Source organism: Microtus pennsylvanicus, chromosome 16, assembly GCF_037038515.1.
Source record: "Microtus pennsylvanicus isolate mMicPen1 chromosome 16, mMicPen1.hap1, whole genome shotgun sequence".
Taxonomy (NCBI): domain Eukaryota; kingdom Metazoa; phylum Chordata; class Mammalia; order Rodentia; family Cricetidae; genus Microtus; species Microtus pennsylvanicus.
In genome coordinates, this window is record NC_134594.1 from 2,701,044 (window position 1) to 2,728,388 (window position 27,345).

At 37.0% G+C, this 27,345-nt stretch overlaps 1 protein-coding gene across 2 annotated transcripts in view; it reads right to left on the reverse strand.

Moving 5' to 3' along the window:
- The window catches only part of Naaladl2 (N-acetylated alpha-linked acidic dipeptidase like 2), a 1,054,557-nt gene that overhangs the window by 507,492 nt on the left and 519,720 nt on the right, over positions 1-27,345 (reverse strand). The gene's annotated exons all lie outside the window — the stretch shown is intronic.

Sequence of the window (27,345 nt, forward strand, 5' to 3'; positions counted from 1 at the left end):
CTACTGATGTCTCTTTCTGTTTCTTCTTCCCATTACATAGCTGTATAAATTGTATGAAGTGGAATGTAGAGTCAATTATGCCTTGTAAGAGCATGGTATACTGATTTACACACTCAAAAAGGAAAACACTTTATAGCTTTCTCAAAAAAAAATTCAGAGAAAATAAAATAGAATGATATGAAAGTTAGCCCCAGGTCACATTCTATTTTTCCCTGAAATGATTGCATACTTTCACGACTGGTAAAAGTTCTTCCTTACATAGTCACTTAGTTTTGCCTAAGGAGAATTCAAGATAACTTCCTTTAATTATATTTTCATGGTGAGATTGATTTATTTTTACACTAACATATTTTCTGTAGAAAGCCAGGATGGTTATTGAGGGTCAAAAGCACAAGCTTTGCTGGTATATGAAATGTAGTTTTCCTATCCAAATAATTTCTGCTATACCCCTCCTGACAGACTACTGTCTACTCTGTGCCATTTAATTTATTCATATGCATGCTCATCACCATGCTCTCCCTTACCACACAATCTTAAGGAAACACGATTTCACTAAATGATTGATTTCACTACTTTTATTATTGTTACTCCCTTTTTCATTTTTTGTTCTGCTTTTGACCCAACTATAGAGGGCATGAAAGCAATTTGCAATACGCAATGTTTAAAAGGAATGTTTTCCACTGTAAAGAAATGGAAGTTGAAAGCCAATGCAATCTTCAAATATGAGAACAGATATAATTTGATGATAGTAACTACCCTTTGTTTCAACTTAAAATAGGATTAGAGGTAATGAATTAAAATTACAGAAGGAACATATTAGGTTAAAATTTGAACAAACTTTCTAAATATGAATAATGAAATATAAGATGATGCTAAAGGAAGGTGCATTAATCACACCTACAAATCATTTGAAGGAATATGGATGTAGAACTCTCTGTTTGAATAGCAAAGGCATCATAGGAAATAAATTACCTCTTCGGGCTTATGATTGCACATTCCCATCCCTATCTGATAATGGAAGCTTTTACATTTCTATGAATGATCAATTCAAGTATATAAAAAGGGAAGGGAAATATTTTTATAGCACACATAATAAAACAGAAAACAGTTCAAGCTTCTTTCTCACAGTGCATCATGTTCTTAGGTATTAAATAAATAGCCAATATCAAATTTGATTTTTTATTGTTATCAAAACTGGGATAAATTTTAAACAAGATAAGGGTACAATGATTTCAAATATATGAATTTCTCTGAGTGAAATTTTTGTTCTCTTATTTGGATTCTTTATGAGTTACAGATGTTTATTTAAAACAGTTTTTGAAAAATCCGATTTCCACCAAGAGACGTTCTTGTCAAATAGCCTTGATTACAAGATTTGTTTTTGTTTTTAATGTACCAGTACACAATAATTAGAGTGAAAAAACTTTTAATGGCAGAACAACACAACTAAATACTGCCCAATACCTGCTTATACAACCTTTTAAAATATTTATTAAAAATAAGAAAGCAGAAAGAAAACTGAATTTCACATATTTAAAAAGCTTTTAAAAAATCTTCTAAACCTGAGTTGCCTTTAGTTGATACTCATCCTGTGTAATACTTATAAAAACAAAATGTAAAGATAATGTATAATCTTAATTTATCCCTATAAAATATAAAACTACTAAGAAAACTAAACAGTTTTTGTAAGTTGGCACTTACAAAACTGGTTTCATGACTATATTTCATTTTTTTTGAATTACTAATTTGATCAAAGGAGATGTTCTGGATTAAGATAAATTAACTTATTTTGTTATTTATTTGGAACTAATGCCCACAAATACATTTTGTAATAAATCAATATGACATAGCAGTCTAAAATTATAAAAAGTCTGGATTCAATACAAATATGCTTCCAAAGGTTTTGAGTCAGAAATTTTGGTTCTTGATTTCTAGCACATTTCCTGGGCCTACACTGTCTCTTTTCAGCATCCATTTACTTGTGGCCTTTGTCTACAAATATATGTAACCTGTCTTCTAGGACAGATATCAGGGCAATATGCCTAATTACTCTTTTAATTGCATCTCAGTATATCAGTTTTCTCTGTTTTTCTGACACTTGCTTATTGCTCATTTGTGAATCTTGAAACTCCTTTCACTATTTACAACCAGCTAAACCCTTCAGATATGGATCTACTGGCAGATATTTTTTGTTGGTAATAATAAAATTGTCCCATACTAGCCTAGAATTGAGTATAATAAAGATTCATTTATTTGGGGTAGACTCACAGATCAGACAGAAGTCCTCTGCATGAGTGGGGAACAGGAACCAAATTCAGCAGCCAAGGAGCCATGCATGCTTTTACAGCTGTACATAAAGTACATGTGACCACGCCCAAAATAAGCCAGTATCTTAAAGGCTGAAGGATTTCCCACAGCATCTCCCCTTATGTTTAAATAAAAGAGTTCTAAGCCTAATACAAAACTATATAATAAGAACAAATATCAAGTATAAAAATTAGAATTACAACCAGCATAAGCAATATCAAGTAAGAAACATATGCTAAATGCTTCAATAGTTATCCTATCCTAAGGTAGTCTAAGTCCTATATTGGAAATGGCTTGGCTAAGTCATGAGAGAAAAGTACTACAACTTTCTAGTCTTCAACCCCATCAACAATCTAAAGAAGGAAATAATATTATTTGAGTAAACAGGAAGTACAATCAAGCAACTTCCAAAATGTACAATAAATGACAGAGATAACTGGCTAAATGGGCAATCACCCAAAGTCTCATTTGCAACTTTGGAGCAACCAACTTTGGCTAAGGCCTAGAGTAACTGACAGTAACTCTGACCATTTGCAGAGGCAGGAAAAATTTCAAAACTCTCTTACCCTGTATTAGAAAGGTTTGGCAATCTTTTTGCTTGTATTCTGCTTATCCAGTCTGGACACTGTATTTTTCAGTGGTCGAGGCATGGCCTAAAGGCCATGTTTTGCCAAGAACAAAATAAGCTTCAAGTGTAGTGTCTTCGGTGCCCAACATTCTCTTGAGAATGGGTTGGTGTTGCCAGGAGCAATCATGTCTCATGCCAATAGAATCCTAAGTTATTTGAATGCCATATTCTACAGTTCTTTGAAGTGGTTGAAGATTACCTATCTATGCAGAATATTATCCCTTTGTATCTAAAGAACCTTATTAGTATAACTATAAGTATGACATTAATACAATGATTGCAGTAGGACTATTGGTGATATATTTTATTTCTTATATTTATTCATTTTTATTATTGTCCTTTATGGAAAAAAAATATTACCTAATGAAAGTTAGTTTTCATAAATTTATAAGACTTTTACAAATTCAGGATGACTTGGGATTGAATTCAGGTCCTCATAAGTGCTACAGAAGTGTACTACACTGTATCTTCAGACTAAAAGGATGATTAAACTTTATGAAAGATATCTTCAGCAGCCTTGTCTTATTACAAAGTAGATTTCAATGAGTTTCATCATTTCCTACTCTTAGCACAATCTGGGTTGGAGTTTACAAAGTTACTTTTGTAAGAGAGCATTGACATTTGTCCACCAACAATGAAACTTACTTTATAAATAATATTCAACCCTCAAGAATTCCTTTAAATGTCACAAAGCTGATGTGATGAATCATTGTAATAAACATCCTTGTTTGTGTTCTAGTGCTGATTCATGCACTCATGGCATCACAGTGGCCTATCACTACCAGCAGTGGCAGTCACATTGATCTCTTCAAAAAAGAGGGATCTGCTAAGTGAGATCTTTAATTAATAACAGACTTTTAAAAATTTGGTTGTATTTAAAAAGTAGCCTTACAGGAAAAGACACACAAAAAGAAACTCTATTACTATTCTCTTCAGGGAAGTTGATGAAGCCATGCATCATACTGTCAGTAGTAAGATGTTTAAAAAGGAACAAACTGACATGGTTCTTTCTCTCGGTCCCTGTAATGAACATGCCTCATCATGTCCCTAACCAGTACCTCAGCTGCCACCTGCATTTTCAATGTAACTTTAACCCATTCTTCATGACTAAAATCAAAGATCATCATTGTTGAGCTGTAAACTTCTTCTTACATAAGAGCACAGATGTTGACACTAGACATATCGATGCCAAACCTCACCAGACGATACCTTGGAACCCCCTGTTTGCCCTATGAGAGAGTCAAATTCTAAGATCCACACCTATGTAGGTCTCTCCCCTGAACTTCTAATGCCTGTGTTTCTTCAGACTCTCTGTTATGTGGGATTGAAGCTGTGTCACTTTGACCTCTTTAGATCTTAGGCTTCTCCCTTTGCAAGTCCTACTGCTGTGTTTCACCTTATCCTTCCGCTTTTCATCTACCACCCTGTCTGTCATCAACCCTGATTTCTTCTCCCTCATGCTTGAACTCTGTCTTTCCAAGCAGTTTACTTTAGATGGAGATTTTTCTCCCCTGTAGATCTTAGGCTTCTCCCTTTGCAGGTACTACTGCTGTGTTTCACCTTATCCTTCCGCTTTTCATCTACCACCCTCTCTGTCATCAACCCTGTTTTCTTCTCCCTCATGCTTGAACTCTGTCTTTCCAAGCAGTTTACTTTAGATGGAGATTTTTCTCCATCAGGCGGTCCTGCTGGACCAGTTTCTCTCCACCTGCCAGTCCCTGCCACTGCTTATGAAATAATCACTCAGAGGCTAATATATTCAATATAATGGTTTGGCCATTGGCTTAGACTTCTTACTGGCTAGCTCTACCTACAAATTAACCCATTTCTACTAATCTATGGATTGCCACATGGGCATGGCATTACCTCTCTTTTGGTACCTTTCTCCTTAGGCTGCTGTTGGCATCTCTGTTCTTGCGTGGCTACATTGCATTTCCCTAACTCCACCTTCTCTCTTCCTATATCCTTGCTTGGACTTCATGCCTAGCTATATTTTGCCTGTCCATTTAAACAGCTATGTCCATCAACCAATAGAAACAACCATATACAGAAGTTTTCAGTCTCCCATGTCCTTGTTCTGGAGAGAATTAACTCACTGCTCTATCTCCCTACCTGAATTTATTCTTAATATTTCTCCCTAGAGCCAATGCTTACTCAAATTTATAAAACTGTTCCCCAAGCACATGTGTTGTACATGTGTGTAATGTTCATATATGCAACACAGGAGTGCACATGTGAGCTAGAGGCAAGTGCTTCTTCAGTAGCTCCTCAGCTTATTGGAGACAAGGTTTTTCACTTAGTCTGTAAATCACCAACTTGAAAAGATCAGCTAGGCAGTGACTCCAGGCATTTCTTGTTTCTCTCCTGCCACCCTAACCCATACTCAATACAGACTGTAGATATGAATCACTGTTTAGAGATTTGACTTGAGAGTTGGGTATATGAATCCACTCAGCACCCCAACCTTCTCCATCCTTGTTACTAGTCCTTCGGCTCTGTACATGGGGGCTCTTGTTAACTAAATTTATAATTTGAGATATAGACTTTTCTTTTTGACTCATTACTGTTTAACTTATTAAGTTCTGTTGTTAACAATAAATAAGCCCGATGTAGAAAATCTCTGTTATCATTGGCTAAGAACACAGCTTTGATCTGAAATTCTGTATTCATGTGTCTGTCGGTTGTATAATTCCTTGAGAAGAGCTTATAGATACTAGCAAAGGAAATTCAAGAATTTTTCCCTTACTGTATAAGGAAATATGTGCTCTCTGTCACCTTTCCAACACAGTGAGTTGTCATTTACTTGGCAAGTGTTTTAAATGTTTCTTACCTAAACCTCTTATATGAAATGATGATATTCTTTTTAGAATTCTTTTTGTTAACCTAGAATTAACTCATTAATGAGGAAAATTACTCTCTACCACAGTTGTGTAACTTATGACCATATCAACTTATAATTGTTAAAGGATCTTTTTAATATAATTTCTGGACAAAATTCCTTATTTTCAAAAACATGTAAGCAACATTTTATGTCTTATAGTTTGAAACAAAATATTTACAAACTTATATAATTATTACTTTGTATAAAGTATAATTTCTTTTTCTGAATTTAAAGTCAATTATATGGGAGCCAGGATGAAAATTCTAGGCAGGCATTCATGGTTTCACCTAGGCTGCATGTGGTAGCCAAGAATATAAGAACAGAGAGGAACAATTTGAAATTCCATTCGATGTCCCTTAGCCTGAATCTTCACAAGTTTTATTATGAGCTACTAAAAGGGAAGATTGGATTTGTCCTCTACTGCATTTTTTCATGAAGAGATTTCTAACATAGTTCGGGGTGAAATACTACTCAGATGTCAGTGTCGTCTGAGGGAGTATGGGTAGCAATCACAAAACAGACCAAATATGTATGATCACTGCAGGAGCTGTTGTCCATTTTTGAGCTTTTAATCACTCATGTATGGCACTTGAAGGCAAATGGAAAGTTTGTAATGCAGGTGAGACAGGAAATACACTGCATGTTTTAACAAGAACAACTTACATCGAATTTTAAGTTTAAAGTAAAAGAAACAGAACAATCAATCCATTAGTCAGTTGACTCTATCATGTATATCATGAGCATTTGGATTAAGATTAATGAGATGTTCCTCTTGACTTTCGCCACCTATTTTTTGCCTACCGTCTCTTTCGATTTTTCGACTGCAATGAACGTTGTGTGGTGTTTAAAGCCCTAGTCAGTTCTTACATCAGATCATTCTGTTCGTACTGACTTCTTTTCTAATCTCAATGAACTGCAGGGCTTTAAATGCCAATAACATATTGGCAATTCAGAACTGCATACTCTGCATATACTCAACATATATTCTTGAGTATTAAGTGGACAGGGTTATCTCACATTCATCAGGTTTAGATTTTGATTCTGTGAATACTATACCTTTTGAATTTTTATGAGTGAATAAGATTTTTATTCTTTTAGCCAGTTGGGCTTAAATGGAGCCATATTTTCATTTATTTCTTTCATCTCACATCAAACATCTAGCAGATAAACTTGCTAATATTGTAATATGTGCCAAATCCAAGCTCTTCTTACGGTCTCCACTTACACCTCCCAAAGCTGTCACTACTGCCTACTCTCCAGATTATTTCAATTACTTTTCTGTTGAACCCATTGCATAAGCTTCCCCAATATTCTTATATTAAAAGAGCAGTGAGTCTTAGAGCTTCATTCTGTTATGAAATCTTAGAACCAGCAGACATAGTTTAGTATTAGATTTAAGTAAAATTAATCAATTCTTTATTTAAAATGCCCATATTTCCATTGCCCAATAGTCACATGCCTCTCAGTATTTGAGATGGGGTGACAATTTAACATGGGACAAAGAGACAGTGAACGTCGACGCATCTGGGCAGCTAAAGGTCATCTCACTGTGAGGCACAGCTGAAAGGCAAAGAAGCAAAAGCAGATAGAATTAGGAGCCATGGCATGCATGATTGAAGCCAGGATTAGAAATTTGGGCATTTCTCAGGAAATTAGTATGAAATATTGAAATTATTGAGAACATTGTCAAGTTTTTACTTATACAGTTTTCTGAAGCACTAACATGGACACACATGTTACCAAGCAAAAGGAACTTAAGATACTGAATGACAAGCATCATGGCTTAAGACCACCATCCTAACATCTTGGAATACCACCACTTTTTGTAAGTTTTAATATGTGTGTTAAGCTGTATTAGGTATCAGCATAATTCCAAAGTCTAAGCAGTTATGATAAAAAAATACCTCTCTACTTCAAGTTTCTGTGCTTTTTTTTCTTGTGATGGTTCTTTTCTTCTTTCTCATCTCATCTCATCTGTCTCCTCTTCTCTCCTTTTCTTTTGTCTTCTCATCTTTTCACCATGCCTATCGTGGAGCTTTCTTTGTTCCAAGGCCTCAAACACAGAGATCTGCCTACCTCTGTCACTCACATGATAGGATTGAAGGTGTATATCTTCATTGCCCAGCAAGTTCCCCTTATTTCTTTAAGAACTTTTCTAAATCATTTCTGTCTTTCAGATTTTTTGAGACAGGGCCACTCTGCAGACTTTGGCTGCAGCTCACTGCGTGGATTTGGCAGGCATGGCAGTCTTTCTATCATTCCTGCTCACTAAACTGACATAGAAAAACATGATGGGGGAAATGATGATCTGTCTATGTGTTTCTCTCATTGGTTAATAAAGAAACTGCCTTGGCCATTTTGATAGGCCAGCCCATAGGTGGTGGAGTAGACAGAATAGAATGCTGGGTAGAAGGGAAGTGAGCCAGTCGCCATAGCTCTCCTCTCCGAGATGGAGGCTGGTTAAGAATATTCCCAGTAAGACACCACCTCGTGGTGCTACACTCATTAGAAATGGGGTAATCAAGATGTGAGAGTTAGCAAATAAGAGGATAGAGCTAATGGGCCAAGCAGTGTTTAAAAGAATACAATTTGTGTGTTGTTATTTCGAGTATAAAGCTAGCCGTGCTGGAGCCAGGGCCGCAGCCCACCACTCCCACCATCAACAAATATTATTTTGTAGAAGTTTGGAAGGGTTTTCCACTTATAACCAAGCAGTTCTCTGCAACTGCCACCCATTGGCAAGGAATAATAATAATAATAATAATAATAATAGAAAGAAAGAAAGAAAGAAAGAAAGAATAAGGAGACAATCAACTCAATGGTGCTTTGATAGACATTTTGTCTCATAAAGTTTGGGCATTTTTTTGTCCTATTGGTCTTTTGGGTCCATATTCTAATTTTTTGTTTTGTTGTTTTAATGGGTTTTTTGTATGTGTGTCTGTGATTTTTTGTCTTTTTTATACTATTGCTGTTGTTTTGTCTTTGTTTCTTCATTTTTAATTTTTTTTATAGAGGAAGGCATGGGGTTGTGTGAGTAGAGAGGAGGAAAGGATCTTGGAGGAGTCGGGAAAGGGAAAAAGCATGAACATCATATAATAATTTCAATATTCATTTTAAAGGACAGAAAAAATGTGGCTAAGGATAGGGGTTGGTCTGAGAAGAGCTGGTGGGGGTAAATATGATCAAAATACATCTCTAATAAGAGACATAATTAAAGTTAGCTCCTATATGTCTCTTTAATTATTTTTTCCAAGATCCAGTGATGAGATTTCTTATCCTCCACTTTACAAGCCAACAAGTAGTCATGGCAATGGTAAAGCTCAAACTTTGAAGCAAAGAGTTGGGCACCTATCTATTATCGGTTACACTTGGGGCAAAATAGTCTGAATTATGTCACCTATGTAAGTAGCTAGCATTATGACTTAACCAACATGCACTAAATCTTCAAACCTGTGCAATCACTTGGACAAACCTACATCAGTAAAGGAACAATCCCTGTGTGAACAGATTCTTTTTTACTATAATTTTTCAGGAAGGATAAGAGAAAAAACTTACTTAAACTGGGAGTTGGTTACTTTAAAAGTTTCAGGAAAATATAAGATGCCATTTGAAAAGGTATAAAAAGCACAAAACTATAAGAGAATACAGATCTGTCTGTGATTTGATTGATGATTATTTTATTGAATCAGTTTATAGCTTTGTGAAAAGCTGATGAATCAAGACACCATTTGTTCCAGTATTGATTTTTTATTATCCTCAATTAGTCTTGCTCTATTTAAAGACAGGCTTTTAAAGGTTATATCTATATAGCAAGAAAGAAAGAGTTCATTTAAATGGTTTCAATAACCAATTAGCCAACTTGGAGTTTATACAAATTTGCAAAGAAAAAGCAAATGAATGAAGTGGATTATAACCACAGGTGTTGAATATAGCTATGCTTTTCAGTTGTGTGACAACGGTGTGGTCAGAGTGTAAGTGAGCAGAATTGAAAATAACAGCCCTTTACTGCAAAACCTGTTGTAACACACAATTATTAAAATTGATTAATACTTGGGCCAATGCAATTTCATTATCCCTGATCGATTCCAGTGTTGCTCTTTAATGGCTTTTGCTCTTGTCATTTCAGTTAGAGCTGCAGGAACACCGGCGTAGAAGGCAACACGCGGTATCCTTTATGAGACCAAGTCCTTGGCTTTCGTTGCAAGTCCCAAATGAATAAAGGGCTAAAAGCATAAAACCATGCTTCTTCACACTCTATTTAGAAATCCATACCTTCAGAAGATTCTTAAATACAATTTTAATGGTTTAATGCCCAAGTAATGTGTTAAATACTGTTTTAATCAAACCATGGTATAACACAGTGGGTTTTGCTTAAGATAGGCAACAAGAAAATAATTGTTAGGTTATTTTAGGAAGGACAAAAATTGTTTGACCTATTGCCATCTTTAGTTTAAGTCATTCAGGAAGACAAGGATCTTTCTTGACTTCTGCAGAGGCAGCACCCACCAAGGGAGCTGTCTCTAAAGGACTTCTGAAAGCCACAGGCTGGCTTCCCATTCCATGAGGTTTTCTCTCCTTCCTCTCACAGCAGTCAAAGAAAGGGAACCATTACAACAATCTTCCTGTCAGGGTTCTCTCATAGTGTCCGTCCTTCTGCTTTTTCCGTTCTTCCAAAATGTCTCTCCCTAAGGCATTCCTTAGTCTTAAGGTTACAGATGAACCAAATGCTTTAAGATGGGCACAGAAAGACATATGTTCTAACTTCAGTCTATCTTCGTGGCTCCTTCTCCCCTGGTCTTTAAGATGGCACAGAGAGACATATGTTCTAATTTCAGTCTATCTTCGTGGCTCCTTCTCCCCTGGTCTTTAAGATGGCACAGAGAGACATATGCTCTAACTTCAGTCTATCTTCGTGGCTCCTTCTCCCCTGGTCTTCCGCTACCCTTCTCTTTCGTCTCGGTCTCCCTCTGACTACACACCTTGTCCCACAGTCCTCCTCAGGTGCTACAGTCGAGCCTCACAGAATCAAAGGCCATTTACTCGTTCCAAATAAGCACATACCTAAATGTCTTACAATATTACCTCTTTTTTTTTCCTGAGAGGCTCCTTCAAATCTCATTCAAGTTTATTTTTTTCCTTTTGCCAGCATGTGTGTCTCTGTTATTTTGAATCTTCCCAATAAGTATTACTAAGGGTTTCCTAATTGTTGGCCATATCACACTATATTTAGTTTTATCATTTAATTAAAGATCTTCTCATATTTTTCCTAATATTTTGAGATATTTTTAAAATAAGAATTCTACTCATGTACCTTTAAATTTTCTGTTACCCAATATTATGGCAAGCACAATTTCAATAACAGCCACTAAATTAAAAAAGGAATACAATTTAGGGGTTTTTGATTATTTAGTAGTGACTTTTTATAATTTATATTTCTCTATATTTGTTGAGTATACAGAATATAATGAATCACAGCTTACCTCTGGGTAAATCCCCCCTTAGGTGATTTCACTGCTGTGTGACCATGACAGCTCAGACTTACATATACTGTCATAGTTTCACTACTAATGAGCAATGCAGACTCAGGGGACCACCGTGGTCTGTAGAGTCTATTGTTAGCAACAATCTCATTGTGCAGCACATGACTGTATTGTGATGGTGAAAATTCTCAGGTGTTACCTTAGAATGAGTAAAAAATTTAATTTATTGCTAGTTATTGACTCGCACATCTTGTCTAAAGAGGTGAAAATTGGAGCACATTAAGAGCAAACTGTATAAAACTGATGGTGTCTCTACCTGCACGGCAGCCTTGAGTCTAAGAAGCCTCAGAAAGAATCAATATGCTCAGAGCAGTAATCATGGGAGATAAATGGGCAGCAGGAGCCGTTCTCCATTCATCATGGCATCGTTAGAGCAGAAAAGGCTCTGGCCTGTAAGCCATGCTGACAGAGCTTGCTGAGCCGGAACCTGGCTGCAGATTTGGATAACTTGCATTTTTAAAATTTATTAAAAACTTTGATTTGGGCATTATAGAGTATTGAACACAAGAGACACTCAACTGAGCAATTGCTTTCTCCTGTTTAGCCAGAATGTACTATGTTGAGTGTTTTATTTACAACTTACTGCTTTTGAAAATGAATTTCTAATGCAATTTCCCCTGCATGCTGTTCATACTCAACCACATTATTTGGTGATAGAAACTAATAACTCATTACTGTTCCTGGGATCATTTTATTTTGTCTTTGTGCTTTATTTATTTATTTATCTATTTGAATTTGTCCAAGTACTAGTAACATATTCATTAACGACACACAAAAGTCAAGTGCTTTGTTTTAGCTCCATGGTTTATCTTTGGCCACTGTGAGGCCTAGGAGGAGACTAAAGTCTCAGAATGTTGATGGTCTTCAATAGGACTTGACAGGAGGAAAATAAGCTAGTCGCTTCTGCAGAAAGAAAATACATTTGTTCACCTCTCGCTGCTGTAAAGATCTTGAGCCTTCCGATCCATAGACCCAGAAAATGCCTTCAAAATGGGCCATTTTAGCCCAACAAAATACAGAAGGGGTTTAGACTTGCTGCCTAAAAGGGTCACTTTTAGCCCAACATTGTACTTACAGACTTGGCCTCAAAATACCATCGAAATAAGCATACCATCTGTCTGTCACTGACAAATATTTAGAGTTTTATTTATGACTTGTAATTTTTTTTCATTTGAACAACTAAAAATAAACCTATGTTTATATTACTATGTGCTCTGCAAAATCATGGCACTAATCAGTTAAAGCACTAGTTAATCTCCTGGTGTCTATGATACAAAGCAAGTATAAACTCCTTAAGATGGATATTAAATAACAAAGAAGGAAAAGTCCGTGTGCTCTTTGTGTAAGACCAGGCACATACAGCCCCCCTCCCCTCAAAGCATAATTCCCCTTCTTACCTGAAGGTACAGTACAATACAAAACTAGGATGCTGTTTCTAAAACATAATTCACGTACTAATGGGTTCTATCACAGCTAATCCAAATAGATTCAGAGTACTGCTACTGTTTTGTCAACAACAACACAAAACATAGTGTCTTGATTTCACTTAAAATCAAGTTTATGAACGTGTTTAAATGAATTTAATTGGAGTGAGAGGCTGTGACACACTGGTAGGAATCCTGCCAACATACATGAGCCCTATATACTCTTCAGTTCTATATCCAATGATTTAAAAATCCATTTTAGTTTATGATGAAAGACTGGATTCAGATTAGCTAATCAATGTAACTACTCCAAACAAACAAACAACAACAATTCACCACGGCCAATTCAATACCAAAGAACAGGAGTTTTCTTTTTCTTATTTCTTTCCTTTTTTTTTTATTGAAAAAAAAATTTCCGCCTCCTCCCAGCCTCCCATTTCCTTCCCCCTCCTCCCCCTCCTCTCCCCCTCCCCCCACTCCTCTCCCCCTCCCTCTCCAGTCTGAAGAGCAGTCAGGGTTCCCTGCCCTGTGGAAAGTCCAAAGTCCACCCCCCTCCATCCTGGTCTAGGAAGGTGAACATCCAAACTGGCTAGGCTCCCACAAAGCCAGAAAGGGGCAGGCCTCCAATGGGCTTAAGCAAAGCATGGCACATCCAAGTTGAGGCAGGACCGAGCTACTACCCTGGTGTTGCCAATTAATCCAGCATGGGAAACAGGTTACCAAAGCCAGTTAAAAGTCAGGGAAAGATCCTGATCTCCCTGTTAGAAGCTTTACTGTGAGACCAGGATACAAGATGGTAACCCACATGCAGAGGGCCTACATGGGTCCCATTCAGGCTCCTGACTGTTGGTTCCAGGTCCATGAGCTCCTGGGATCTCAGGTCAGCTGTCTGCCTGAGTTTTCCCATCATTACCTGAACCCTGCCCCCCACCACACACCTGATCCCCCGTGAGCTGGTGCAACCCCTCCTCCCTTTCTTCCGCAAGATTCTCTGAGCTCGGAGCAGTGCTTGTCTGTGGATCTCTGCCTCTGCTTCCATCAGTTGCTGCATAGAGAATTCCTGATGGCAATTAGGGGAAGTAACCAATCTGCTTACAGTAGAAGACCGGCTCAGGAACCCTCTTTATCATCGCTAGGAACCTTGGTTGGGGTCATTCTGGTGGAATACTGGTGGTTTCTCTGGCACCAGGTGTCTCCCTAACTCCTAAATGCCCCCACATCAAGGCGTCACTTTTGTTACTTCCCCCTCCATGTTGCTGCCAACCCACCCCCTGCACCCAGCCCGGCCAACCGGCATTCCCTAGTTTCCATCCCTCTTTCTCCCCAACCCCAGCCCTGGGAGATGGAGGAGGAGTGGTTGGGGAGGAGGGTAGATGGGAAAGGAAAGCGTTCAGGAAGTGAGCAGAGGGGGAAAACTAGTTGGTATGTAAAATAAATGGGAAAAAGTTACTAAAATAACAAATAAAACTCACACCCACTGTTTGAACTTCAGGAATCAGGTTTTGATCTGGGCGTTGCGGAATATCAATGTATTGATGGACCATCATGACTCTGGCTTAGGATTTAGAACTTTTCCTAGAACTTCTATCTGTCCTAAACCTTTTCATTCTCATTGGAGAATCTTATGCCACAACTAGCTCTTTGATTTTTAGTGTAAAAAGGACTCAACAAAAGTAAACATATAACTTACAGAGAGAAACATATACACTGTGTTTAAAAAGCAGTGCACAGTTTATATGATAAATTCGTTCAATTCATATAAGCCTAAAATATCATGCTGGAATAAATCAGCTATTTAAGTAAAACCCGCATATCCACCTGTTATCCCAGACCCTGACCCTGAGATATCCTTGAATTATTTTTGTCCTCCACATGCTAGCTTTGATTTATCAGTTATGTTTGCTGTGATGCTTCAGCCAAAGGGAGAAATTGCACTGCTATACTCTGAGATTCGGGCCTTCCCCACGAGGGCTCCTTGTGTATTCTCAAGTGTGAGCATTCAGATGTCACCTCTGGCTGTGGTTTCCTCTGTCTCAGACCATGGTCCTCTGAAAGCTTCACTCTCTTAGCTCAACAAGGATTATGTACATGAAGCGCCACTTAGTGTGTGCAGATGAGAAATGACTTACTGAGACGCTGCCACCCTTTTCTGCAAACCACAAAGACTTAGAGAGCTCAAAAATGTCCAAGCAGAAGACAGACTTGGAAGATAATAACAGCATTTCCTCCAGGAAAAGTGGACAGGTCTGTTTACACTCTTGAACAGATGCATTCATCAGTTGCCTTGAGAAGAACAGAAAGCCACACTTTCAATCCAGAAAAAAAAAAAAGAAAGAAAGAAAAGGTATGCGGGCATGGGTGGGAGAGGCATCCCTGGTCTCAATCCCTATTCTAAATACCTTCGGGTGTCACCAAGCCATCTTTAATAACCTTGCAAGAAGTGGGGATCAAATTACTCATGCATAAATGCTGCCAAGTTTATTAAACAGGAATCCACTATGTCGGTCTCGCCCCTAAGTTTCAGGTCCTCCACTGATATTCATGCAACTAAAGCAGGCTGACTATGTTAACAGTGTTATAAAACCTCAGGCCTTTCACAGATCTTGACAAATCATTGTACAAAAGACGAGTAGGGACACCAGATCTCAACGCATGGAAACTTGTGTTATTTCAGGTTGGGATGGAAGTTTGGATGAGATTTGAATGCCATTTATAGGAATCATGGTCCTTAGGTTAATAGCTAGGTGTCCACTTATTCACAGATACTCCACCACTTTATGGGCCAACTGCATATTTGACAGATACTTCCTATTTGTCTACTCTATAGGGGAATCTGCCCCTTTTCCCAGACTTTTTACGACTGAGTTATCTTCGGAAAGCGCATGTCTAGACTTCAGGATTCCTTCTTGCAGCACTTTATGAGCTTTTACCTAATTTCACAACCTCATGTCAAGATCATCCTTGAAATTATTTCAGTTTACTCCCAAAGACTCAATCTTCTTACAAATGTACTGTTTCTGAAGAATACGTCCCTACCAGCCACATTGATTTCTCTTTGCTACTTTTTCCCTCCACACTCGTGTGTGTCATTTCTGAAAGTCAAACCACTCAGCCATGTATTTATTTATCTATCATTTTTGGCCATTCAGGGCATACTCCTGAAAAGCCCTACCTTTTTGCACACCCTTCTCCTCTACAGTATTCATGCTCAGTTCTTCATGTTGCAATAATTTATAAGTAAAAATAATTCTCGTAAGATCTAAGATGTCGTGGGATGTATTCTTTTTGTGTTCTATATTTTACATGTAGCAGGATATTATTTCAGAAAAGAGAATAACAGAAGAAGGGAGAAATTTCAAAGAACCCTGGGCTGGGAGTAGATCAAGACGAGGTTTACTAGGATGATAGTCAGTGAACGTCCTTTAATGGTGAATGGCTGATGACTTCTTACAAAAAAACAGCAAATAAACAATGATAACAACAACTAACAATCTTCCCTATACTCACTGCTTAGGCCCTGAGATTCAACTCTAGGGGAATAAGTGAAACAGTGTTAAGAGGCACCCAAATAAGACGTGTGTCTGTATCCTACCAGGTGTTCTTTTTAACAGGAATATTTCGTACAAACAAGTGGGTCTGGAGAAATAACTCAGTGGGTAGAATACGAGGCTTAGAGAGTGAGAGGTAAAATGGCTTAGCAGCTTGCTGCTTTTGCAGAGAACCCAGGTTTGGTTCCTAGCATTTTAGCTACAGGCAACTGGAACTTTAGCTCTAAGGTGCTGTCCTCTGGCCCTGTGGGCACTGTGCACAGCAGTACACAGTCACACCTGCAGGTGAACACTCTGCACAAAAGTAAAAGCAAAGCAATTTTAAGAAGAACAATGCAAATGCTTAAATTAGGAAGAGATATTCCTCACAGAAGGGTGTTGTTTTGAACTGCTTTTACCTCTGCCTTAGTTTGCTATATTGAGAAGCATATTGACTTTTCTTAATTCATAGTATTTTATATTCATACATTATGTAATTGGAACATTATATAAGAATTTAGGTGCTATGTTCAAAACCAGAGAGGGGAGGGTTAGATCTGGACAATGCATTACACCAAATAACAAAGATGACATTGAGCAAGAGAGAGCACAGAGAAATCTGGAAAGGGCTTTCTCAATGAGCATGGGACAAAGAGCCCAGGGAGCCGGAATTAATAGCCTATGACAGAAAACTCAATAGGCTGTATATGGACTGTCCTAGTGAAATACAGGAAATGTTTTCCACTGTTACCATGTGTCCATATGCAGTGGCAAAGTTACATTCCGAAATATAAAGTTAAATTAAAATATGCACTCTAGATATGCCTTAGGTAGTTACAAGGGAATAGCTGGTGTTTTATTGAATTAGCAAACTTATCAAGTTAATAAATTAGAGCTTTAGATCTATGCAACTTGAACTACAATATTGGTACAAGCTGATCTAACAAGTTCTTCCCCACAGAATAGAGTTAATATGATGAACCCAGAGAAGAAAAAAGCGAGAAAACGCCCACACTTATTTTATTTTTATTGAGAGTAAAAACCACCTGCACACATTTCTGTTCAAAGAAAATGGCTCAGTTCAGTTTTATTCTATCACAGACAGAAATATTCTCCAAAGAATGAAACAGCTCCCTTTATTTCTTGTTCTAGCAAAATTTGACTTGCATATTTGGGGACATGTTAAAGTGCTCTCAGTGGTTTTGAGAGTTTATAAAAAGACAATTTGATCCCAAATCATAGTTTTCTTTATTTCTTGTGCTGAGCTGCACACCCTTCTGAGAAGTGAGCCATGAGGGGAAGACATTAGCTTGCCTTGTATTAGATAATAAAAAGTTCCGCAAGGGATGAGTTCTGTCTAACGGCAATGTGAATATGAGGCTCATTTGGATTTAATTCATTACTGCATTGTGTTGCACAAGAAGGCAGTTTTTAAGCAATAGAATTGCAGTTCATTTGTAAAGGACCCAGACACAGCACACAATCAGCTAGTGAAGGCAGAAACTGATTTCCCAAATCAGACATAGAAAATTTAATATATTTGTCCAGTTATAATGAAAAGGAAGAAAACTTCAATCTTCTTTTTAGATAAGAATGTCACTTTGTAAATTTAGGAAGTGTAATTTTGCTTGGGCAATTGACTTCATGTTGATGCCATGAACTGAATATGCAGGAGAAAATGATTGCCTTATGTAAAATATTGAAAACTTTGGTAGATGCAGTATAATGTAATTTAAAATTGTATCTTTGTACATTTTGAGTAGGTCTACATTAAAATAAGTTCCGAAAATACACTAATTAGTGACATAAAGGTAATTACTAACATTTATTTTAGTACTAAGAATTCAACATAAGGTTTTATGATGCTAGCCAAGAGCTTGCTAATTTTTTAAAAATTCAGTTTTGATAGGAACTTCCAATGCTGGTAGACTGGCCTTAAATTCACCTTTTCTCTTCATCACTTTCTCAAAAGCTAGACTACATTTGTGAAGAATTACTCTTCATTGAGCATAATATATTCAGCATCAATATTCAGTTTGTTCCTAAGGGGAGACAGTTTAAATTATTATAAAATTATACAGGATTTTTTTAATTGAGTTAAGTTATAACATTTTATATAGGTTCCATAAATCAGTATAGATTTATCCTGTGTTCTCCAGAGAAACAAAGACAACAAGAGTTGTATGTGTGTGTATGATGTGTGTGCATGTGTGTGTGTATTTGTGTGTGTGCATGTGTTTGTGTGAGTATGTGTGTGTGTGTGAGTATGTGCGTGTGTGCGTGCGTGTGTGTGTGTGTGTGTGTGTGTGTGTGATGTTTCCTTCATTTGTTTTGTGGACTTAAACTACCAGCCATATTTAGTTTCTGACCCAGTTGGAAATTTCCAGTGAATACGATAAAATATTTAGTTTGCTTTGATAAATGTTATATAATCTATTTTAAATATGCATTACTCTGTTACATGTAAAGCATCTTTATAGACTATTGAATTGATGTCTTTGGCAGAAAATTTCAAGTATCTTCCTCGATTTCTGCAGCTTTGGACTTTCAAATTTTAACTTTCACATGACTGTGCCCGACCTTTGAATCTTGATTTCCTTAACTGTTAAAGAGAAAAACGCCATTGTCAACCTCTACTTGCTGAAACCCCGCCTTACTCCAGCTACTGTTGTCATTGCCAACACTTTTACAGTGGGTGTGCTAGAAAGCTGGGCAAGCCAGCAAGAAGCCGATATGCATGTTCATCGAGGAAATGATTCTTTTATCTCTTTTTATTACATCTGACTCAGTTTGCTTCTGTTTGAAATGAATAAGATAAGATGGTGAATGGAAATAAGAGCATATTATAATCAATTCATAAGAAAAAGAACAAAAGCATGTGACTATATTAAAGTTAAACAAATTTCAGGACAAACTTCTGAGTCAGTCTAGAGATCTTGATGAATGAGATAGAAATATCTCACTGTCAGGAAAGCACCAATATGGTGTACATTTAGATTCCCAACACTCAGGTTGCAGGGACAGGAAGACCATGAGTTTGAGATCAGCCTGTGAGACCCAGCAAGTTCCAGGTTCTTTTGTGTTGTACAGTAAGACTTGAGGGATTCAGTATAGTGAAGTAAAGAGCTACATGAAAAGAAGTAGAAGAGGAAGAAGAAGGAGAATGACAGGAAGGGGAAGGAGAAGGAGAGAGAGAGGGAGGAGGAGGAGTAGAAGGAGGAGGAGGAGTAGAAGGAGGAGGAGGAGTAGAAGGAGGAGGAGGAGGAGAAGGAAGAAGAAAGAGAGGGGGTAGAAATAAAGTGATACTTCAAGATAAAACAGAAAGCCAGTAAAAACTGGTCCCCCCCCCTCAAACTCAGCTGTACTGTAGTAGAACTTCATATCTATGTTTATGTAATAAAAACAAAGGCTTCCAACTTAAAAATTAATATTGGGTACAAACTGTTAAAATGCGCATTAAATATATGAAAAAATCACTAAGGAACCATGCATAATCAGAATGTCATTTTATTTTCCAGCGATTGAAAGGATAATGCATAGGAAAGAAAGGTTTATCAAGGGCAACCATGTGCTGGCTCTATGCTCTTCAATGCTAGTTTTATTGAACTCCTGTCTAGTACTACTCAATTTGTCGAATTCTTTTTTTCCCTCCACTGTGGAAAGTAGTACACCCCTAAGTAGTTGAAGTGCATAGAGTTAGTTGCAGGGATAGAGAGAGAAAAATGATACAAAATTTATGTGACATGAAAGTGCTATGATAGAGATGATACTTGGACCATACACTCTAGGCAGCTAGTATTTGAGCAAGTTGAGGGCATTGCAGGCAAAACCTCTGTTTTCAACAATCCTCATTTACCTGAAGAGGAGGTAGGACTTTAACTCTCATATATCTGTGAGTCTTATTCAATCAGTAAAAAATAGTAATGTCTTTCTTCATGACTTTAAACAATTCTAACTTAAGCAATGCTTTATCTAAAGTTTAGAGTAATGAGGTTCTCTGCATAATTAAATTATCATATCCTATGCATTCCTTTTATGATTAAATTTAAGACAATGTATAATTGTAATGTGGAAGCTCAATGGTAGAATATCTAATTACTTCCTTAAGAAACCATCTTTTCTTTTTCTAGTAAATTCAGTCATCATTTGCATAGTTTGATTTATGACACTGGTTATACGTTTACACATTTTTCTTTAATTAAAATAGCAGTGCCTTTATGCTTTCTTGATTTGTCCCAATGTTCTTGCTATCATCTTCTCTAATGCAAGATGTAAAATGAAAAAAAAAAAAGAAAAAGAAAAGGAACAGAATGAGAAGGGTGAAGAAGACTCAGCCAGAACAATTATGCAATGACTAAACCCAGGAAGTAGAGAGACAGTTCTGGGTTGAGAATGGCAGTAGCGAAGAACAGCAGGAATGGGCCTTGGTATAAAACACAGGAGAACAGATGCAACAGATACGACAGATTTTGTTGGTCAGAAGACAAAAATGCCGCTAACACCAAACTCTATCTAACTCTGTGATAATGCAGACATTAACCCCCGGTGTTCATGACGGACTTTTCTGCTTTCATTTTTAGGTGAAGATTGTAGTTTTGAATACTCTGGAGCAACATCAATGATTCATTAATTTTTGAAGAAAAGAATAGATTTAGAATAGAAAGAGGTGGGAATGATGAATGGCAGGTGTGGGAACTGAGCCAGGAAAAACAGTGACATTATATAACAAGGAAGCTAGAAGGTGAGCTGAATCAAGGGACCACGAGGCAGCAAAGCTCTTTACTTTCTTCTTTCTTGTGAACAGAGAAGGAAGGAATTAGAAGAGGAGTAAAACAAATCCATATTCTGTCCTAGATATCTTGAGCCTATGCAGCCTCCTTTAAGGTGATCAAATTTGAAGGATCACAAAACGGCAATTCAAACCAAAACCCAGGCTTCTTAGAGTACGGTCACCTGTCAGTGTTGCAATGGATACTCTGGCAAAGATAATTTCAATAAAGCTGATTCTCATCACGTGATCTAGCATAGCGATCCCATTAGAGTAAGACCGGAAGAACTTCCCTTCTGTTCCTCTGACTCTGAAGTAAGATCTGCTAATGTGTGGAACTAAAAGGACTCTAAGGAGTTAGAAACAGTAGTGCCAAGTGCTGGGATTCATGGGTACAGGAGTAAGAGAAAAGCAAAGGAATTTAAGTATGTTGCCCATTTGTCGTGCCTTGGGTAATGTCCTTAAATCACAGACAGCTAACTAAAATGTTCTAAGTAGGGTTACCTGGTACAGAGTATTATTACATACACACAATAATAAAATAAATTCGTTGCTAAAGTAAAGTAAAAGAGAATGAAAAGAGTTGAACAAAGAAGGTAGAGAGACTGAGCAGTAGTTAAAACAATCTAAACTCTAATCCCAGTTCCTGCCGGGTGGTTCTCTACCCACTGAACTTCTGTTCTGGGGAATCTGATGTCATCTTGTGGCCTTTGAAGACTGAGCTCCCAGGTATAAACCTATAGGAATATACACAAAATACTTCTTTTAAGAAAGAAGGAAGAGTATGTGAGAGGGAAGAAGATGGTCTTTGAAAATACATTTCAAAATATCAAATATAAATGGGATTTGAGAACCAACTTCCATTTTTCATATTAAATAAAATAATTACTAGAATATTACTATTTCTGAAAGGCCACAATTGGTTATGTTTCTGAGCAGGCTCTCAATCATCACCACAAAGTTGAAAGTACTTAAAATATTTTTAAAGGTTTTTGAACAGTTAATCCCCACCTAAGGATGAAAGTGTTTTATATACATAAAGATGACTTCATAGTGTAACTTCATACATGTCTAACTTACTGTATCAAGGCAGATAATAAACTAAAACACTCCAAGAAGTGTAGATATTTAAATGGGACAAATTGTTAGAGAACTTTATCTTGTTGTTACATTTGATAAACTTACAGTGCATTTGATAACAAAATGCATCTATAGGAATGAGAGCAGGACAAAGTACTATGGAGACCAAAATGGATCAAAGCTGGGTAGCTGGGGATTTAGGAGGGAGGCAATACAAAGACAAAGGAAGGGAGGAAGGAAAATAAGATCAAGAATGTTTGAAAAGTCACAGGAAAACATAGTTGCCTAAAATGCATACATATGTAAGCATATGTGTAAACACACAGACATATATATATATATGCATATATACATGTACACACACCTATATATTTCAAAGAAGTTATGGTACTTGAGGTGGTAATGCTTCCTTCAAGACACACAGGCTATCTAAAACAAAATACAAAAACAAAGAACAGCAACAACAACGGAACAGTGCCAGGCATGGAAATCCTCTCGTCAAGTTATTGATCAGGGGAGCACGAAAGACTCCAAACATTGTAGGTTATTTTCTGCCCTCAGTCACTTCTGAGGAGGGTAGAACTGCTTACACTTGTGACATAAGACATGGAAGAATTGAGTGCGGCTTGGCTGGAAGCCTCTTCCCTGAGGACTAGCTCTCATAGTATCAGGAGTTGTTATGTAAGCTGTCAAGGGAGAAAAATCTATCAATACCCCACCCTGCATCAAAGCTAACAAACTACAACAATGAACAACATGGAACACTATGTATGACAGTGGCACATAGATCCAGGAGAAATCAGTTGATGTCTAATAGTACATAGGCACACTCAATAGGAAGGAGGTTTATTATTATAAACCTAACTATCTTCCTATGGCTGATAACGTCAACAGCCTTTGAGAACTTACTATTGTCCTGTTCCCAAATTGCTTTAGTAGTTTCTAACTGTATTCTAGCTGCCTTCTAGATACTTCTCCTATACTCAGAGATATGTGTAGCTTTCACCCTTCATAAAATTATTTTCTTTTTAAAGCAGGCAGATAATTATAGAAATCCACAGCTGGTCAAGATGTAGAGAACAATTTACTGTGGGGTATCCAATCCAAATTGATACATTGACAAGACAACCCCTACTACACCTAAGATTCAGGGAACACTGGAGAAGAGGAAGGAGAAAGACTGTAAGAGCCAGAGGACCAGAGCCTCCGCTGTGAGATAGTATTACATATGACAGCAAACTGCATGCATAGAAACTCAAGGATATGGTTGACTATACAAAGCAAGCACAATGACAATACCCGTGACATGTTACTGACGATGGGGGAGATTTCACAGATGAAAAAAATCTACAATTTTTAGCAATTAATAGGTGTTAAAGAGGGAGAACTAGTCTTCCACTCCAAATGAGCATCCTGCTACATTATCCAGTCGCAGGTTGTCACCTCAAAACACATGAACGTATGAGCTACATGAAATGAAATTAATAGGTGGTGTGTGTGTGTGTGCGTGTGTAAAATGATAATAATTAAAGTGGTCATGACTTTGATAGGGGGATGTGGAGGAGAGCTAGAAAGGGGTGGAAATTATTTAAATACAATATCTGTGCATGAAATTAAAAACAAAAACTAAAATTTAAAAATGTAACTACAAAATAAACTCAACAATTGCTATATATATATATCACATTCTATTTTTCTATTATAATATTTTGTTTCTGAACCTGTAAAATCTAGGTCAGGTGGATTCTTTAAAAAGTAGTTGATATAAGCAAATAGAAATACAAATGAAGTCAATAAACAAATGAAAAATGATATAACTTTATTTTTGGTCTATCAAAAACAAACAGTAATGAGGACCTAGAAGGCTGGTGGTTTTGCAAAGCAATTTTATATTACAAAGTAAACAACTAAGTTAAACTCTCTGAAGTGGTTATTTGCTTCCAGGCATTTATGGAGAAAAAGAATAATTAAATAAAAATACAAACATTTATCTCTAAGAATGTTTGGAAGAACTTAAATGTTCTTTTATGAGGAATGGCTGAGGAAAGTTCCTAACACCTTTAGCACTTACCACCAAGCAGTATGTTAGTGTGGTTATATATACTTACATTCATTAACTGCAAACATTGTTCTAAGTATATTTAATTGAAGATATATCTAAAGTAGTTATTAAGAAAATATTTGTGGCACAATCCAATTTTTTGATTGATAGGTAAATATGAGTTATTTTTTAAAAAGGTACTAGAATGGGTGATTTTTGGTTGATAATTTATAGCATTTGCATATGTTGTCCTAATATTTATGTAAAGTGAAATAGTAGGAGACATATCTAGAGTACATACTTCTCTTCCATTCTATATTTTATGGTATCTGGATTGTCAAAACCCAAGAAAATTATTGAATTAAAATATACACTCAGGATTAATAGAGTAAAATGACCATCCTACCAAAAGCAATCTGTAGGTTCTATGCAATCTTAATCAATATTACAAGACAATTATTCACAGGGATAGAAAAGATAATTTTCAGCTTCTTATATTAACACAAAAACCCAGGATAGCAAGCAAGATTCGAAATAACTAGTGTGTATCAACATCCCTGATCTTAAATTGTACTATAGAGCTATAGTAATTAAAACAGTATGGTGCTGGCCGAGGACCAGACTTGTCAATGGAATAACAATATTTCTGAGGAAAAACTGACATTGACTGAGAGGATATTATTCAGAGAGCTAGTATAAACATATTTGGGCAAAATCACTATTATCTAAGAAAACCATATGAATAAGAAAATTTTATAGAGCACAATTGAGTATGTGTCTTACCATGGGATATTCCTATAGACTAATCCCTTGTAAAGTGTATTTTGGGGCTAAGTTTAGATATATAACATTTAGTTGATTTTATTTCATTTAATTAGAAAATAAAATCCACACACCTTCAAGTTCCATTGTTGGGAAAATAGTACTTTTACTTAGTTATATATTTAAATTTTTATCATTTGTTGTTTATTTGAAATAAGGATATTAGCAAGCTTTTCAAAGTGCTGAAAAATAAACAAAATTAATAAGGTGCAAAGAAGGAAAACATATATATAGCCTAGTTAGTAAATAAAATCAAACAGGAAATTCCCCATGACCTCATACAGACTTAACTCTAAGTCAAAGTAAAGAAAAAAAATTAGGTTTGAGTCCATGAACTACATTTTGCTGATAAACTGAAAACTGACATGTAGCTTGGGGAGAAAGCAATTCCCTTAATGTTAAAGAGCAAATTAATCTACAGTCCCTAGCTGAAGCCTGGTTGCCTTGGTAAAGTAAACTGAGCCTGAATGCCTTGGTGAAGTAAACCCAGCTTTACATGGTTCTACTTCACTGGTTACATGGTTCTACTTTACTGGTTACATGGTTCTACTTTACTGGTTCCGTTTAAGAGACTGCACCCCTCTGCCAGAGGCATCACTTATGAAGACCTTCTTCCCTTCCCTGTTTCAGCCTCTGACACGTTTAGAAGCAGTTTCCCAGTGAGCATCCTTCTGGATTCAGTCATTGGAGGATCTTCTAGGAGGACCCTGAGGGGCAGGAGCAAACTGGGATGCTATGCTTCTCACCCTCTACAGACCTGCTATTGTCCCCAGTTGAGGCTGCATCCTGCCTGCACTTGTGTAAGCAGGAAAGTCCAGTTTCCACCAGTTTATTTTTCTAAGTTCAATGGTGGCTTCATTCTGGACTGCCTCCCTATCTTCTGAAAAGTTTCACATTCTTCACCAGTGATGAAATAACAGACCGATATTGAATATCTACTGTTCAGGGGCTGACTAGAGAGGTAGCTTGGTCAATAAAGTACATGTCTTGCAAGCATATGTGATTTCTTTCCATATCGCCCAAGCAATAACCAGGCATGGCTACGAGTAACAGCTGTAGTCTCAGTATTGGGAAGAAGAAAACAGAGAGACACCATGGCATGTTGGTCAACTGGGTGAATATATAACAGCAGCTTCAAAGAGAGACAGACACTATCTCAAAAAGAAGATGGAGAACAAATAAGGAAAACCGCTGATACTGATCTCTTCAGATACATGTGTACAAGACATGACATAAAGTAAAATAATTGAATACTCATTGCTTGAAATATTTAAAGAATTTCCTGATGTATAGGTCAACCCATAACTGACACAGTAGATCTTTATAAAACTCAACTTTTAACTCAATTCAGTACAGAAGGTTTACATTGGGACATATCATAGAAAGCATTATCACCTGCCAATTACACTTCCATGGATGCTTAGGCAGCAGTGTAAAGCAGACAAGCTGTGCAGAAGAACAGTATTCCCATCTGTCACTTAGACATGTGTTCAGGGAGAGTATTAGAATTCATCAGCGTTGCTACACATCGTACATCTTCCGTGTAAGTTTTCCCAGGAAGATCACTAGACATGCTCACTTGCCAGCAACTCTGCAGCTGTAAATCATTGTCACCCACAACAAACATCCTGGGGAGGCAGCAATGCTGGACTCCAGCTACGTATAAATGATTAAAGGGATGCTTGTTTCTCCTAAGTTCTTGGAAGACATTTGCCAATATTTCTTCTCCATCCATTTTATTATGCATGTAAACTGCCAGCCAATAACAAACACAATTGTCAAATTGTCACATGTGTGACATTGGTGCTCTTCCTAACAACTCAGATTAAGTTCTCAATAAGACTTGTTTATTATAATTTGATTGAGTAATCAATGCATTCTGGTCCCATAGCTATCTACTAAGTCATGCGCAGTTGAGAACGTAGCATTTTGGACTGTCTGATGGTTGGAATCTGGCATATTTAAAACAGAGAGTGCTTACTTGAAGGGGGAAGAATGCAGGGTGTCAACAGTCCTGAGTAACTAATGGCAGTTACCTCATCCTATAAAGCACGTTATTAGAGCCAATCAAGTTTGTAACCATAGGAAAAATATCCTAGTTTTTATTACCTTTGTTTCAAACCATCTTTGCATCTCAACGTGGCCTACCAGGCTTTCTCAAAGGGAGAAAATGCATAGGCTAGAGTCTTTTAGTTGCCATTGTAGTCATGCTTACTATTATCAATTCATAGAACTACATCATAAATTTATATTGCAGAGGCATAAACCTGAACATGCCTATCCTTCCATAAGTTTCTATTCCTGGCGTAAGTTGTATCCACCCACTT